Below are 18,906 nucleotides of genomic sequence, written 5' to 3'. Positions count from 1 at the left end.
CCCTGGCACCCACCAGGAGGCGACACCGAGGGGGCTTCCAGGAAACTGAGTCTGGACCTCACCTGAGCAGCTGCTAGGACTCGGGTGGGTGAGTGTCCGAGTGTGTGATCCACGCAGCCACCACTCCTGCCCCATGCTGGGCAAGGGACAGCCCCATGAGGCTATGGAGAGAGGTAGCAGGGGAGGAGGCCACATGTGATGGCAGCCCCATCCCCTGGCACCCACCACAGGGGAGGTAAGGGGGCTTCCTGGACCTGAGAGGGGCCTGGCCCCTAGGAGCACGTGCAGTGACGGTGCCGGGTGAGTGTGCTGCCAGGGAGGAGAGGGGCTCCCCTCCCCCGGAGCTTCCTGTTGCCAGTGGAGATAGGGCTAGGGGGACTGAGGCGTTATCTTCTCTGGCTCCAGCCGCAGGGCAGCCTGCCTGCACCCCAAACTCGTCAACCCCACCCCTGCCCCACCCTAGAGCCTGCACCCTGAGCCAGAGCTCACCCCCCCTGCACCCCAACCCTCTGCTCCACCCTGAGCCCCCTCCTGCACTGTGAACCCTTCACCCGCAGCCCTCACCCCCCTGCCATAGCTGAGTCCCTCATCCGCCCCAACCAGAGCCCTCATCCGCCCCAACCCTCTGCCCTAGCCCTGAGCCTCCACCCCTAGCCAGAGCCCTCATTCCCCCCCCACCAAACACACACACACACCCCATTGTGCAATATAGGGAAACTGTTAAACACTTACTGTTTCCAGTCCATTTTTACATTATTTTAAAAAACATATATAGGCTTATGGGGGTGGGGGGCTGAGCGGAACTTGGACCCGTTCTGGGCACCACCAAAAATTATACAAAACTGCTGCCCCTGCTAGCAGGAGGTGCCAGTGTGATGAGACCCTGACAAACAGCATTACTTGAGGTTTCCCCCACTTGTTGAAATTCACCCCTGTGCTAATGCAAGACCCATGCACCACTTAAGTCCTCAAAATAGGGACTTAAGTAGCACATTAGGCCAGGTACTGGTCCTCTAGGAGTGAATTTTTTTCAATCTGAGCATTACCAGGGCCTGGTTTTACATGATACAATGTACAGTAATGCGCATTGTAGTGCAGGAATGAACAGTGAGGTGGCACGTAACAAAGCTTGTCTATTTGACTGGCAGGATTAAAAGAAGGCAATTGTGAAGTTGTCCAATTTAATTTTCCAGATAATTTAAGACAAAGCAAACTTCTCTTAACCTCCAAATATGGAAATAATTCTCCATTTTTGAGACCCTGTAGAAACAGGGAATGCTGTTGGATCATTTGAGTTGGACTATATTGTAAGTGGCTGTGTGAAAATGTCAGGTTTGCTCTAAAATGTGGGTCACACTGGCCTCCTTTATAAAATGCTCTGAGATCTACTGATGAAAAGGTACTATGTAAAAGCTAGATATTATTGTTGTATGCTCTGTCATGTCAGCAGTTTATAAAGCGATGACACAACAGAATTGTGAATCCTGCTGGCGTGCACTGAAGATTCCCTAGTGTGCTAATATAGTACAGTTTGAAACGGGACTTACATTAACGTATACTAGAGAACTTTGGTCCAGTAAGTGCATGACATGCTAGTGCATACTAAAATTTACACTTCTCTGGTGCAGACAAGTCCTAGACTCAACAGCAATGTGTATTTCCTGTTTAATACATTAAGAATATCAAATTAATTCCATTTGAAAAACTTGTCTGTTTTTAAAATCTTGATCACAGGAGGACTAGGGCACAGGTGCCGACTTTCAAAGGTGCCGGGAGGTGGGGGGGGTGCTTAACCCCCAGCTCTGCTCCAGGCCCTGCCCCCTCTCCACTCCTTCCCCCAAGGCCTCGGACCCACCTCTTCTCCTACCCACCTCTTCCCACCCAGTTCCGCCCTGAGCACACCATGTCCTTGCTCCTCCTCTCTCCCTCCAACCTCTTTCATGCCGCAAAACAGCTGTTCGCAGGAGGCCTTGGGGAGAGGGGGAGGTTCTGATGGGGGGAAAGGGCTGCTGGTGGGTGTTCGACACCCACCCTTTTTTCCCCATGGATGCTCCAGCCCCAGAGCACCCATGGAGTCGGTGCCTATGGACTAGGGCTAAGGACCAGTCTACACTTAAAAGCTAAAAGCCCAAGTGCAGATGCAGTTATACTGATATGAAAGGTGCCTTTTACTGAGGGCTTATCTTCACATACAGTGCTACAGTTGGATTGGTGCAGCTCCGCCGCCGTAGCGCTTTAGTGAAGACGCTATTACGCCAGCGAGAGAGCTTCTCCCATCGGCATAGTTAATCCACCTCCCCAAAAGGTGGTATCAGCTCTCATCTCAACATAGTGCTGTCTACATGGGGGGTGGGGGGGTTAGGTCAGTATAACTACCTTGCTCAGGAGTGCAGATTTTTTTCCACAGTAGAACAATGTAGTTTACTGATATAGGTCGATAGTTGTAGACCTGGCCTGACAGTGCCTACTTCAGATCCTGAGCTTGACTATGCTACACGAGTACAACTGCATCCTCACTAATGTGGGTATAGGGCGCTATACTGATTTAGGGCTTGTCTACACTTCAAATACTACAGCAGAACAGCAGCTGTGCCGTTCTAGCGCTTCAGTGTAGACGCTACCTATGCAAACAGGCGGGATCCTCCCACCAGCATAGGTAATTCCCCTCCCCAAGAGGGGGGAGCTAGGTTGATGTTCTGTCAACCCAGTGCTGTCTACACAGAAATTTAGATCAGTTTAACAATGTGGATTTTTCACACTCCTGACTGACCGTTAAAGCAACCAGTTTCCACGATATGCATCTGAGGAAGTGAGCTGTAGCTCACGAAAGCTTATGCTCTAATAAATTGGTTAGTCTCTAAGGTGCCACAAGTCCTCCTTTTCTTTTTGCGAATACAGACTAACACGGCTGCTACTCTGAAACCTAATTTTCTAGTGTAGATCAGGCCTTAGTTAAAGCAGCAAAACCTCCTAGCATATGCAAACCCTGAGCACTAAGTACCTACTCTTACAAACCTTTGCTCATGAGAGCAGTTCCACTGACTTCAAAGGGACTACCTGTAAAAGCAAGGACTTCTCCCATGAGTAAGAGTTTGCAGGACTGAGGCCTCAAAGGGTACATCTGCAAAGGGAATCCTGATTTAGACACCAATGGATTAAACAAGCAGTGTAAATTCTCACCTGCACTTTGTTTGCAGATCCAATGGGCCTTGGCACTACAGTCCAGAGCAATCAAGATGCCATTGGAAATCTTCACACAATATGCAGTGTTTGGCTGGGCTGGGCGTGACATCCAAAGCCTTTCCATTCAATTTTAACAGAATACAAAAAGGTCATTGTTAAAGAAAACATCTAGAGAAATTTACATTACAATGACTGTCTTTGTTTTTTTTTAAATAAATCTGCACTACAGTTGGTGGGTAAAGGCGGGGTGGAGGTTGAGGGACTATAAAAAAATTTCAGCAAAATTTCCCTTTTAAACTTTGATATTTGGCAAGTTTTGACCAGCTCTATTTGATGTAGGTTTTGGTTCCATTCTTTACATCTGGGCACTCTATTTTGTGTTCTGCTGTATAGCATTTGAGTCTTAAAATCAGCTTCTCCCCCTTAAACAGTAGATCTCATTGTATCCTGCTTCGTATCTGGAGAGAGATGGGGACCAATTTTGCAGAAATGTGCCTTAGAAATAAAATATGATCCACTGCAATATTGCTGTAAGGTAGAATCTTATTACTTAAATCTGTGCTGTGCTTCTGAAGAGTGCCAGACCAGGCAGATAGGGTCTACAGTGTTCTTAACTCACCTTTGCACCCTCCCAACCCTGGGCTGGTCCAGAGGATGAAGCACACACACCCCCTCCCCCCAGCATAATCTGACAGCCATAGGATCCTACTTAAGAAACAGCAGCCTCCTGCTTGTCTCACCCCTCTCGCCTCCACCACATCCCCTACACTAGGGCTTGTGAAGGGGTCCTTCAAAAGCAGTCTAATGGCTATTTTGTCAATTCCTGTACTAGATGAATCACCCCCTGGCCAGATCCAGGGATGATAGACTTTTTTTTACACTACTTTAGCCTGTTCACCTGGTATAAAGAAACTGGAATGGGATTGATGATCTGAACCCATTTCTTTATATTCCTCTTTTTCTATTAAATTAGACTCCTTGCATTCCTATTCCCAGAAACTATGCAAAACAACTTTAGTCTATGCATTTGGACTAACGGATGCAAGTCCATATTTTCCATCGTGAACAGAATAATAAGACATATCCAAATGAATTTTTTTTTTTGCACTTTACCTCACTGGAGTTATCTAATATATAATCTGATTTTAATTTTCTGCTCGTGATTTTTAAATCTTCTAAATTTGAATATTATGAAAAACAATTTTAAAAAATGAGTGCACTCAACATGTTACAAAAACCATCTAGCAAACATAGTGGTGTTTCCAATTTATAAGATGAGCTGTAATGGCACTTTGGTAATAAATACTAATATCACTGTCTCGACAGTCATTTCTATGATGTTATACACTCAAATGAGCTTATACGATAATATGAATACTGCTCAAATCAGCTTCTTACCAGGGTGCTGTTATGTCTGCCAGTGTCCCTTCTGACCAGGCAAAATTATTCTGATTTTCCAAATTATTTAATCCAATCCAGAAATCGTTCAGAGGCAACCCTAAAATCCATTTCTGCGGAAATGATCAATTCTTTATAAACACATTTGTGTATAGTAATAATTAGCACTTGTATAACAGCTTTTCATTCAGGCATTTCAAACGCTAATTCTCATATCCACCCTGAGAAAAAGGTATTATCCCTATTTTACGGATGTGGAAACTGAGGCACAGAGAATTTAAGTGACTTGCTTGAGGTCACACAATGCATCAGTGGTTGAGTTGTAAAGAAAAACACGAAGTTCTGACTCTAAATACCTTTAGCCACTAGATAGCACAGACTTGCACACAGATTTGGCCAAATTCCACTCCTAGTTATACACCGGACAACCCAATTAACGTCAACAGGGTTGCTCAGTAGCACAGAGCAGACTCTGGCCCACCGACATACAATATGCATTAGACTCACTTAACACCAGAACTGAAAACAGTGCAGCTGGTAGTAAACATCATAAACCAGCAAACTATTCAATAGCTGTGTGCAATCTATACCTAGCCATATCAGATTTTTAAAGAGTTCTTGAACATCCAAATAAAAAAGGCATTTAATTTGCATGAAGAGGCAGAGATACGTACCTGGACAACAAAAGAGCGCGCAAGAGAGACTGCATAAACAGGCTTCCTTTTGTATCAAGTTCACAAGACAACATACTCCTTGTTTTATTAATTTCTTGTCCTTGTAAGGATCCGTGTTTTAAAAGAAGCATGTCCAAGAGTTACTGGAGAGCTTACAAACTCTACATCATTCCCTAGAAAGGTACTTGCAATTGAATCTATACTAGGGCATGAAGAACTTGTCAGTGTCTTTTAAATCACTAATTAACACGCCTGCATGAGGGAAAACAATGGCTCATTTATTTTGCCTTTTTTTTTTTAAATCACGTAGTGTGACATTCTTTTCTCACTCATATTGCTTATGTCTAGGAATCAGGTTATACAGTATGCAAAGGAACCTGATTCTTCTCTGTCACTTTCACCTGTGAGAATCTGCACTTAACTCAATTAGGTCAATGGAGTTGCACTATTTTTGAAGCAGTGTAAGTGAAAGAGAATCGTTGTCAGATTTGGTCATGACAAGATTTGATAAACAATGCAATCTGAAAGTATGAAGATCATGGGAGATACTGCAAGATTATACAGTATACTTGTGGGACTCATTTCATTGAAGCAACCACAGTGCTTGCTTTAGAGACTCTGTGGTGTTATCAGAAACTTCCCTTATCTGATTTTAGAGGAAATATTCCCTCAGCTCATTGGCGATATTTAATTTTTTCTCTCTTCTGCAGCAAACATGGCATTCCTTTGAATTTAATTCTCCTCCCCTGTGTATTCTAGCTCTGTGACTCAAAGTCAGACACAAATTTAGAGTGAGTCAGCAGGCCTGACAAAGGACTTCTGAGAGCAACGCGCCTGGCGTCACAAATTCCTAGGCAGGTTCAATCATTATGGAGGTGGGTGGAGGGAGACAGTGATAAGTGTCATGCCCTCACCAACTTGTGCTAGCCAAGCATGACTAGGTTTCAGTGGTAATGTTTCACATGATGAACTATGGTTGTGCTGAAGATGGTGCAGTAGATTGAGAGGGGCTGTTGGTAGCAATGATTTTCTAGTGCTTCTTTAAACAGCATTTGTATTATTCGCTGGCCCTCAGCAAAATGCCCATCAACCTTACACACAACCGTAGTGTTAACTGACCTGTTGTCTGAATGCAATTAATAAGCACACGTTGATTCAATTTTTTATAAGGGCCTATGTGCCCTTCTGAAGACCATTCTCCTGCGTACAACTTTGAAGGGAAGGAGCATTGCCTAGAAGTTAGAGATCATATATGGAAGCCAGGAGTTCTGTATTCTATTCCTGAAGATCTCAGACTCTCTGCCATGCGACAGTCTGCCAAAAGTTTCAACACCACCACCCACAGTTAGGTACTTAACTCCATATTTAGGCACCTAGATCAGTGACTTATCTTCCTGTGTACAGTGGGTGTTCAGCACTTTTGAAAATCAGGCCGTTTATTCAGATGCCTAACTTTAGGTTCATGCAATTACACTCTTTGGCATGGATCTCTCTGTACCTCATTTGGGAGTCTTCATTAATGGTTGTAAAATGCTTTGAGATCTTTACAGAGAAGGTGTCAAAGCAGCTAAGGGATCATGATTATTTTGAAAATGCAGTAAGTAATATGAAAATTTGCATCAAGTTTGTCTTGTATAGTGTTTATAGGCATAAAAACCTTGTGAAATATGGAATATTGTTTATTGTTATAATATTTAAAAAACTAAACAAATTATGGTGGCCAAGTCCAAGCACTCAAAAGTTAGGAAATGTCAGAAGTTCAGGCTGCCTGTGGCTGCTCTACGACTTTTGGCACGCTAGCTTGAGCAGAGCTAGCACGTCTGTCTCCCAGCTGTCGTGCAGACACACCCCAAAGGTCTGAACTCAGCTCCCAACAGAGTTTACATGGGAAAACAACAGCTGACCAAAGCTACAGTAGTTCTCTCATGCCACAGTTCAGAACGTGTCACAGTATAGTTAGGAAAAGCACAAAACTGGAACAGCAGGGGCTGTAACTGGCAGAAATGTGTAAAGAAAAGCTTGTATATAGCTTATAAGAGCACCTGGCAACACATGCAAATGTAACTCTGAGGTTGGGGGGAAAAAGATAAAATTAATCAACAGTGTAGAAGACTAGAAATAAAAGTAGCATGAGTGGTCTTTGCAGTCACGCTTTTAAATGATACACATGGCACAAGCTTTACCTTTTCTGACGCATTAGTGATTTTTAATAGTTCTGTATCTCGATATCGTTTGCAGTATCTCAGTGCTTCAATCCAAGTCCCTGTGCGACTCCTCTCCATGCAATAACAATTCCCCTGCCAATAGTGCCAGCAGGGTGCTTGAGGACAATTCAATCTCAGCTTGACTTTAGGGAATTAAAAAACAAACCGTTATCTTGCTATATGCAAAACTTATCTAGACAGAAATGTGTTTATTTCAGACACAATGTTCAGCTGAACAAAGATTTTTCTGCTATACTTCCTATCAGAAGCTTTTTGAAAAAAAAAAGCTATATTTAGGGAAAACACAAAGATGCAGTTTAGTTCTTGGTAAATTATTAATATCCAAACTGCTCATGGGTTTTTCCTAATTAGTTGTAAAGTGCCTCTTCTCTACTATATATCTGGGACCACTGCAGATTTAAGGCCTGTTAATGAGGCTTTGTAACCTACACCTTCCTAAAAGTCTGACAGTTTAATGATTTATAAATGTACGAACACTGTGACTTGCAATACCACTGTTAAAACCAAATGCCACCAAACCATGTACAAACACCCCTAAATGATCTAGACTTCCTCCATCCCACTCGTTTTTATATTTATAGCTCAACTACTAATTTTGGCTGCAGTTTTATTTTCCACTATTTAAAATGCTCATTCCAAACCCACAGCAGGCACCATACCTCTCTGATGTGCCACCAATGGCAGGAACGCATGAACATTTCTATGTCCTCATTTTAAAGGGAAATTCTGAAGGTTTTTTCCCTTAAAATTAATAGCCTGTCACTGGCATTTTTCCTGTCTGAAAGCTCATAGCGTTCTTGTTGAAACCAATAATTGCTGAGGGGCTCAATTTAAACACAAAACTTAATGACGCAGCAGACTTACTGAGCACTTGACAAATCAAAGAGCATGTGTGAATACACACACTCATACATGTTGTACATTCCACTTACATAGCACACAGCAAGTTAGAATGTAGAAAATAAATTAAAGAATAAATAAAGCACTGTGGGCTGAATCCTTAGAGCAAATGTTATCAAATATGACAATTATCAAGCTGTGTTTAAAACCTAACTCTGACAGTGTCCCTATAATTACTACAAGATTTTCTTATTCTTTTGTTGAACAAGGGAAAAACACTCACTAAAAGAAACCTCTGTCGTGATCATGCAACCATGGCATTTGTTCATTGGTTTGATAAGGCTGGAGAACTAAACATACTCTTTACATTTTTAAATTTTGTCTTAGTTGCAAATATGGAACAACTTGTACACACAGAAATAACTTCTCAAATCTACCTTTCCAAATTTTATAATTTATACTTCACAATGTCCCTGAAAAACCATACAAAATTAATTTAACAGATGCTGATTTAGACTACCTTGTAATAAACAGAAAAAATATAGTTCTTCCTATCCTTCAGGCAGATGTCTCAGTAAAACATGAGTCTTTTCCCTCCTGCAAACAGCTTCTAGGCAATCTGAATGATCAATTTTGTCTCTTTGACTGTTCACCCTGTACTGTAAATCTGAGAACTGATAGTATTAAACTAGCAATCTTATTTGCAAATATGAGTCATTTTACTGTTGCCATTTTTTTTCCTGATTAGTGAATTCAGCTGTGGTGAAATATGGACAAACATCCTTGAAGAAGACTCCTTCTCCATCCTCTCTCTTCCTCACGTCACATCTCCACTATGCCTATACTCTGACTTTCAGGACTACTCCAAGGGGTAAGAGTCTAGTTCAGTGATACTCGGACCTCTGTGGGCACATGGAGGAGTAGTATGCAGGTGAGTTTGCACTCCCATTGCCCAGTGTGTGCCCCTTCTGTAGACAAACGTAAGATTTCAGGGTGCCATTTGTGAACAGGATGCCTTTCATGAGTATTGGTTGGGTATCAGCATTTTGCTGAACTCCAAATACATACACAATGAGAAACTTGAGCCTTTGTTTCCTAAAAGATATCCAGCCTCAGTGATTAAAAAAAAAAAACCCAAACTTATTATTTAACATAAAATTCAAATGATTAAATTGAAGTAATTTGTTTTCAAAAGATTGTAAGTGCATTTTTGCTTTGACCTGAAATTTCTTAAAAAGCCTGATCGTTAGGATTCAGCAAATCATAGGGGATAATGACAATTTGAGATGTACCCACTTTTTGATTGTTTAGAAAGTCCCTCTTTGGAAAACAAGCCTATTAAAATGTAATTATGGTCAGATCAGATTGCTCCTAAAGTGCTAAGTTCAGAATGTGGTTGTGGCTCTAAGAGCCACTAGAGCTGATCAGAACATTTTTTGTCAAACTGTTTCATAGAGGTCAAAACAAATGTTGAAAGGTATCAATTTCAACTAAGTTTTCAATGGGAAGGTTTCTTTCTGAGGTTCAGGGTGTTCTCCACACACACACACACACACACACACACACACACACGAAAAAAAACAACCTGATCTTTTTCAATTCCAAGATAGGCGTTTTAACACAAGTCCATTTTGTGAAAACATTGTAAAGATTTTGTTTTCAGTCTAATGCAGAATGAAAATACATGTTGAAATGTTGAAAGCTGTTAAGAAACATTCTCCAGCCATCTTTAGTCATAACTAAAAGTCATTATCAGAGATGTCCAACAGGGACTTGATTGAAACCACCAGTTCTTTTTCCATAGGCACTGTACCAATCATCAAATGGAAAACAGGTAGCCCCTACCAAGCTGGGATGGCTACTAACTGTGAAGAGCTCTAGATCAGTGGTTCTCAAACTTTTTTACTAGTGACCCCTTTCACATAGCAAGCCTCTGAATGCGATCCCCCCTTATAACTTAAAAACACATTTTTATATATTTAACACCATTATAAATGCTAGAGGCAAAGCAGGGTTTGGGATGGAGGCTGACACCTCGTGACTCCCCCCCACCCGTTAAATAGCCTTGTGATCCCTTGAGGGGTCCTGACCCCCAGTTTGAGAACCCCTGCTTTATATCCTATTACAAATCTCCAAGCCAAGCAGACCTAAATAAGGGCCTGGGCCATGAACAAGTGGGGACGGGAGTGCACGGGGCCTTCATCACCCTCATGGCAACTGCAAAAATCGGGGCATAATCCCCCTCATGCTAAATGCTAGGTCTGGAGACTTATGGATTTAGACACTCTAATCCCCTACCTTGCTCTCCTAGTTCGTTTGAAAATCCTAGTTTCATCAAAGGGGACAGAAAGGAAGGCTGGCCTCATGGAGGAGAAAACATGTGCTGTATTCTTTCAGAGGCAGTTGTCCTAGAGGCACTCCCCAGAGACATTTGCCCACAACAGACTCCACCTAGGATCTCTTTGTAGGTGCACCTACATACATGGGCAGTAAAGCTACTAGTTTTACTGCCAGTCTGATCTCATAACGTTAGTTCAACTGAATGGTTAGCAGACAAAATCACTGCTCTTTTTCTGCTAGTAAATATGTCATTGGAATAGATTAGGAGAAACAGCTCGGGTTTGGTTTTGTTCTCAACTGACATATGGTATTTTTCTAGTTTTAATTGTAAAATCACACTTAAAACATCATTCCTGTGGCTAACTCAGTGCTGCATAAGGAAAGAAATGGACCGGATCTGATTGTATATTGCTCCAACATAAAAGCTGTCTGCACTTAGCTTGATGGAAGTCCTACACTACAGTCGATAAAGCAAGATTTTTAAAGCACCTGTCCCTTAAAGTCAAGGGGAAGGATGGTCCTGTGGTTAAGGCACCAGCCTAGGACTCAACAGAGCCATTCTCTATTCCTCCATAAATGTTGTTTGTAACCTTGTATAAACTCATTTAGTCTCTGTTTCAATTCCCCATCTGTAAAATGGGTTTAATACTTCCTTTGTCTATTTAGACTGTAAACTGTTAGAGGCCAGGACTGTGTCTTACAATATGTTTGTACAGTACTTAGAATAATGGACCCCTAATATCAGCTAGGAGACTGTAGGAGCTACTGAAATACAAATAGTATCTTGGATGTTATGTCTGGTCTGTGATGCTTTAATTGATGCTTGGGGATGATAATACTTCCCTACCTCAAAGAAGGTTTAATTCATTAATAAAACTTGATAATGCGATTGTTCAATGCTCATCTCTCCCTGAAGTCAAAGGTAATTGAGGACACTCAGCACCTTCATAGGATTGGGCCCCTAGTAAATGTCATAGGAAGGGTATAACAGAAGAGCTTAGTTACTATTAGTGGAAATTAGGGAGCTATTGTCCCTCAAATACACATGCATAACATTTTCATTAATGACTCCTTTGGAGAAAACAGTCCCCTAAGTCTTCATCAAAATCCCTACTTGCAAAATAGTGTTGGTTTAAATCTGTTTTATAACAGACCTTGATCCATTTCTCCAAATTTCATGGCAACAAATTAGTTTAAAGCCAAATTACTGCTATATGAACTACAAAAATATTATGTGCAAATGTCTGAATTCATCTTAAATATTTTGAATGCTCCTTGTAAGCAGAACTATTAATGTAAAACAGGAAAATCAATAGGAAAATTCTTTTCTCAGAAAACATGTACAGGGTTTCATGCTGCAACCCTTTTTCAATGTGATTTAAATGGAACTGGTTCCATTTTGGCATCGAGTTCTGTTATGATGGTATCAGAGGAGAAATCTACCTGCATGGTGTAGATGATGGTGTTTGTTTTATTTATAATTTTGAAATACGCATATATCTGGGAGAACATACAATGTACACACTAGCCAGACTATCACGGTATGCAGACTGGGAGTACAGTTTTGTTTTAAGAGAACAGAGACTCAGAATTACAATCCGCAGGAGTAACAGTACCTATAACCAACACTCTTCAGTTGCGTTCAGTTAAGTTAGGCAATACAGTCAACAGTCTCCATCCCAAAATCAGAGCCACTAATAGTTTAAAGTTCTCATTACCACAATGACATAAGAACTAAACTAGAAACTTGGTCCTCAATTCAAGAACTTACCATACATACTATTCTTAAATACTTATACTGCAGTAGTCCTCAGAGGTCCAAATAAGGATCAAGGCCCCTTTACAGTAGGTATAGTTCAGACACATAGAAAGGTAGTCCATTTTTCAATAATGAAGAAAGCCAAATTTTGTTTACTTTTTAAGTTCCTTGTGCAAAAATACAGCTGGCAACTCACCCCAATATTTTATTTGTACAATTCCTAGGTGGAGAGGAAGTCAAATAAAGGTTCTGAAGGTGCACATAAAAGTAAATGGGGTGTGGTATTATAAAAATAAGGCAAATAAATACATAAGAGGTGGTGGGTTGGGTACATTCCTTGTGTGAGGAATGAATGTTCATAACTAGAGAGGCTATGGCTTAGTGATGGGAAGATGATTCCTCTGTCACCCCTGAAAAAATCATTTAGGTCCTGGAGCAGCTTATAGGTTCACAATCTTAGTATCTTTGAACATAATTTGCAAAATAGATACAGATTCTCTGAGAAAGATACAGACTCTGTCTTCACAACTGTTACGAATTAATTTTTTTGTTGGCTAAAATCATCACAGTTTTTTCGTGCATTTTATAAAGTGAGTTTTTAAACACTTCCTCTTCTCCCCCTTCAAATCTTCTATCATATCAAATGTTTCTCTTCCTCTCCCCTAGACAAATATAAACTCTCTTGGATATTTATAGCTTGCTTAACATTATAGCTGTTTACTATGGGGTGGGTATTCTTGGCTTGATGATGTTTGTTCCATTATTTTAGTAGTACTATTTATTATATTATGATACCGATTGTATTAAAATATGCTTATTTATTGTATACACTCTTAATGAAGCATTGTTACTTGGAAGATTTATTACTACTTTGCTTATTTATGGCAGTGATTCCTGACTGCCATTTATTAGTTTTATTGGTGCATGTATTGTGATTTATCACGACTCCCATCTACTGCCAGCATCAGTTATTTTAAAATTTTAAGTACTTATAGTGCGCTCGCTGCCCTTCACTCTTTACCTGCAGCCCATGGCACACTCAGCTGGACCTGGAGCTGTGAGAGCAGCAGCATTCGCACCAGCCCTCCAGCCATGCCGCACGCGCCCACGCGCGAGCCCCGGCGTCCAACGTCGCACCTCCAGACAACTCGGAGACTGAGTCTGCGTGAATGCTCGGGGCGGCTCCTAAGACCGGAGAAGAGATAGCTGCGCATGCGCGCTATTCACGCCTTTAGTTTTTTTCCGTTCCGTCAGGGCGCCTATTCTCCCCAGGCAGCCATCTTGAGTTAGGAGCGCACCTTTCCCCCCCACCCCGTACGGTTTCCTCAGAGTGCATGGCCGGGGTAGCCTTGGGGCCACGTGGCAAAGTGGCGTATGCACGTGCCACATTGTAAGGTGCGCGCGCACGCGCCGTATTGGCGCCTGCAGCAAAATTTGCACAGAGCCCTATAAATCTATTAACCTGAATACTGGTCTGTGTGGTACAGTGTAAGCAAACTGCTAAGAGGCAGCCCCTCTCCGACCATACATAGCTAGATAGATTTCTTTATATAGCTCTGGACCTGTACAGTCAAAGAAAGGATTAATAAATAGCAAAGTCCCTTGCCCTGTAGTTCTTTACTTTCTAAAGGAATTCAGGCACTGTTTGTAATGGAAGGCATAGTGTTAATCTGTTTAGATGTTCCCTTCCCTCCGGTGCGTTATTTAGATAGACAAAGCACTCAAAGTGTGCTAGGCATTCTCCAAGTCCAGAGAAAGACATCTGCACAATGGGCATTGTAAATAGAGCTGTTGGAAAAATTTTCCATTGAAACTGGTTTGTGACAGAAAATTGAGTTTGTGACAAAAAGATTTTGCAAAAACTGTTTTCCACAGGAAATGTTGACAATTAATGGGAAAAAAACACATACATTAAAATGGAAAATATTCCATTTGGCCATGTCGCCACTGCCTTTTGGGAGCTGTAGTTTCGCTGCCTCAGGTCACCATTCTCCTTGATGGACCGGGATCCCTGGTCATACTACATCTGTAAATGTAGTCCAGCCTGGGAATCCAGCCTGTTGAGGAGAATGGGGACATGCGACACACAAACTACAACTTGCTTGAGCAACGTGCTGTCATTTCCAAATCAAAATTTTTCAGTTTTCAGTGGAAGGTTTCCAGTTGAACATTTTCAGGTTTTAATTTTTCACCCAAAAGTTGAAATTGTCCTTGGAAAAAAATTCTGACCAGCTCTAGTTATGAGAGTTAAGAAATGTTTGTAAAGTGATTTGAGGGCTCCAGATAATTAGTCAGTTTCATACTCAGTTTCATACCATGATTCATCACTGATCATGAGAGTTACACTACCACTTTCAACACCCTTAAGAGAAAGAAGGATAAGACAACTCTAAGATATGCAGAGAGCAACTGCCAGCGGAGATAAATTTAACTGCTTCTTTTTTGGCAAGAAAAGGGCATCCTCTTTGCTCATCTAGTAAAACCTCTTCCCCTGTTTTGAATCCGAGAAGCAATAATGTGCAGCACACCAAGGATGAAATTGGCTAATATTTTTGGTGAACATTTACCCTCACAAAATACATGTGTAATTGTGTGCCTCTGCATGCTCAGTTACTGCAAATGCACATGCAAATAGGTTAACTATGCAATACACAGGTCTAGTTCATGTGATCATGTCTACATTTAGTCATTGGCCCCAGTGGGAATAAGAGTCTCCAGCTTACCAAAAATTGATAGTTACTCCTTTAATTCAAGTGGAAGAGGCTTTCCTATGGAAACTCATACTAGTAACCATGGTATCTGTACCTATGCAGTCAGAGATTAATTACCATTGTATATACAAATGTCCAGAACTGGCTATTTCCATTATCACTTACCTAGTTTGCACTTGCAATCATGACAATTGAACATTCAGATTAGGCACACAATTATGCACACATAGTAGCACAACTAAAAAAGTTCAAACTCCAGAAGTGGGGCTCCACTAGTTGGTTAAATCTGCGTTAGTGCCTGCGTCCTAGTTGGCAAAGAGATGCGCAAGCATTAAGATTGTTCAAGACTAAAACCCTGGCACATGTACGGTATAGAACAATCAACTGAAAATCCTCCAAGCCAGTGCTGAAATCTGCCTAATGCTGTAAGAAATGCATACATGCACAAAAGTCCTTATCGTACCACAAAAACTTGTCATCCTTGTACTATCCTCTATTGGATAAACTGAGACACCCAGCAGGGAGGAATTTGTGAGATTCTGAAGAGAAAGCAGAAATTCCTTTTTGGTTCTTACAAGAAAAGTTGCTCCCTAATAAGATGTTGATCTAATCTCACAACTGTGTTGTGAAATTTATTACAGATTTCAGAGTAATTAACTAGCATTTTATTAGCGCTGCATCTAGTTTGCCTGATAAACATTCACAAACATAAAGAACTCTGTAAAACCTGAATATTTGTGAATGAACATGAGCTCAATATTTTGCAAAAAGAAAAGGAGTACTTGTGGCACCTTAGAGACTAACCAATTTATTTGAGCATGAGCTTTCGTGAGCTACAGCTCACTTCATCGGATGCATGCCGTGGAAACTGTAGCAGACTTTATATATACACAGAGAATATGAAAAAATACCTCCTCCCACCCCACTGTCCAGTTGGTAATAGCTTATCTAAAGTGATCATCAGGTGGGTCATTTCCAGCACAAATCCAGGTTTTCTCACCCTCCACCCCCCCACACAAATTCACTCTCCTGCTGGTGATAGCCCATCCAAAGTGACAACTCTTTACACAATGTGCATGATAATAAAGTTGGGCCATTTCCTGCACAAATCCAGGTTCTCTCACCCCCTCACCCCCCTCCCAAAAACCACACACACAAACTCACTATCCTGCTGGTAATAGCTCATCCAAAGTGACCATTCTCCCTACAATGCGCATAATTAAGGTGGGCCATTTCCAGCACAAATCCAGGTTTTCTCACATCCCCCCCACCCCCATACACACACAAACTCACTCTCCTGCTGGTAATAGCTCATCCAAACTGACCACTCTCCAAGTTTAATTTATTCTTTTACGTAGAGACTGGCCAGTTTGACCAATGTATATGGCAGAGGGGCATAGGCCCACCATCACAGGGCCTAATAACATCAGCCACACTATCAGAGGCTCGTATACCTGCACATCCACCAATGTGATATATGCCATCATGTGCCAGCAATGCCCCTCTGCCATATACATTGGTCAAACTGGACAGTCTCTACGTAAAAGAATAAATGGACACAAATCAGATGTCAAGAATTATAACATTCATAAACCAGTCGGAGAACACTTCAATCTCTCTGGTCACGCAATCACAGACATGAAGGTCGCTATCTTAAAACAAAAAAACTTCAAATCCAGACTCCAGCGAGAAACTGCTGAATTGGAATTCATTTGCAAATTGGATACTATTAATTTAGGCTTAAATAGAGACTGGGAGTGGCTAAGTCATTATGCAAGGTAGCCTGTTTCCTCTTGTTTTTTCCTACCCCCCCCCCAGATGTTCTGGTTTAACTTGGATTTAAACTTGGAGAGTGGTCAGTTTGGATGAGCTATTACCAGCAGGAGAGTGAGTTTGTGTGTGTATGGGGGTGGGGGGGATGTGAGAAAACCTGGATTTGTGCTGGAAATGGCCCACCTTAATTATGCACATTGTAGGGAGAATGGTCACTTTGGATGAGCTATTACCAGCAGGATAGTGAGTTTGTGTGTGTGGTTTTTGGGAGGGGGTGAGGGGGTGAGAGAACCTGGATTTGTGCAGGAAATGGCCCAACTTTATTATCATGCACATTGTGTAAAGAGTTGTCACTTTGGATGGGCTATCACCAGCAGGAGAGTGAATTTGTGTCGGGGGGTGGAGGGTGAGAAAACCTGGATTTGTGCTGGAAATGGCCCACCTGATGATCACTTTAGATAAGCTATTACCAACTGGACAGTGGGGTGGGAGGAGGTATTTTTTCATATTCTCTGTGTATATATAAAGTCTGCTACAGTTTCCACGGCATGCATCCGATGAAGTGAGCTGTAGCTCACGAAAGCTCATGCTCAAATAAATTGGTTAGTCTCTAAGGTGCCACAAGTACTCCTTTTCTTTTTGCGAATACAGACTAACACGGCTGTTACTCTGAAACCTCTCAATATTTTGATAACACTTTAACTCATTAGACTACTGTTTCAAACTTTCTCTATATATTTGCCTATGTTAGATTTTCTCTTCAGCTATTGTACAACTAGAAGGAGCAATACTGAACATTAAGTGTGATCCAAGTTGAAAAGCAACCTGTGCTACTATGCTATTCTACATCCAGGCTGCTATGAGCTCCTTATGGCCTTTTTCCCGTGATGAACCCTGTTTACATTTATGTTGAGCAGTCAGCATTAAGGTAGATAGGTAAACACCATAATTTTGAGTGAAGACAGTTCTACAGGGTCGGGGAATCAGTACTATAAAGGTGGCACAAACCCTTCTGTAAGTCACTTCACATTTCTATGTGGACAGTATTTCAGAGAAATAATAAGGCTTACTTTTTATATAAAAATCCATTTGTCAACATCTCTCTGTTTTTCATGCCTAGAATCACTGGATTTTCATCCCCTTTGTCCATGCAGGTAAAGAGGGTGTTTTGGCTCATTGTATTCTATTCTAGCTTTCACCTCACCCTGATGCCTCCTTCGTCTGGAACTGTATCCCACTTTTCTTGCACAAAACAGCCTCTGTTTCATTCTTTAAAACGGCTTGGGCTAGATACCCAAGTTGCTTCTTTACTACCTTATAGGACATGTGACTTTTTGTATCTGCATATATATTGAGGGAAGAACAACTGTAATGAGATAACATTTAATTAGGGAAAAACGATGGAGATGAAAGTTAAGGAAAAATCAAATCTAAGATCATGTAAGAAACAAAAACTAATCCAAATTTTGTTTTTCTACAGTGGCATGAACATTTTTATGGCACTATTCAGTTTTAATTGGGGTATTGCAGTCTGTCACTATTTTTAATCCAATTGCCAAGATTTTCTACCAGTGCATCCCCCAATATACAAGATTTAATTAAACTGGAAATGTTAAAATTCTGAAGATGTGTACAGCTTTCCTCTTAGAAGTTGTGATCTGCATACATTCATCTTGAAGATATTTTGAGGATTGAGGTTGCAAAACATGTTGAATCTATTTGAGCCATGTGATGGAACTGTTACCTTGGCAATAATTTTTTCCCAACAAAATAGATCATTGTTTAAAAGAGAAAAATATTGGCTTTTGACATTGCGGTTCATCATCCTGTGTCTTCCACTTTTGGCTTATTTTGAAGGTCACCATAAATTGGTTCTCATTCAAATTTCGTCAAATTAAAGTGTTAGTTGGATGTTTTCTATAATATTTGTTACAACAATCTAGACTTAAGATGAAGAGCTTTATCTCTTAAAAACTACAACCTGGAAAAATTATACATTTCAG

Source organism: Lepidochelys olivacea (assembly GCF_965140295.1).
Source record: "Lepidochelys olivacea isolate rLepOli2 genome assembly, chromosome: 8".
Taxonomy (NCBI): domain Eukaryota; kingdom Metazoa; phylum Chordata; order Testudines; family Cheloniidae; genus Lepidochelys; species Lepidochelys olivacea.
Note: the sequence above shows the minus strand (reverse complement) of the source record.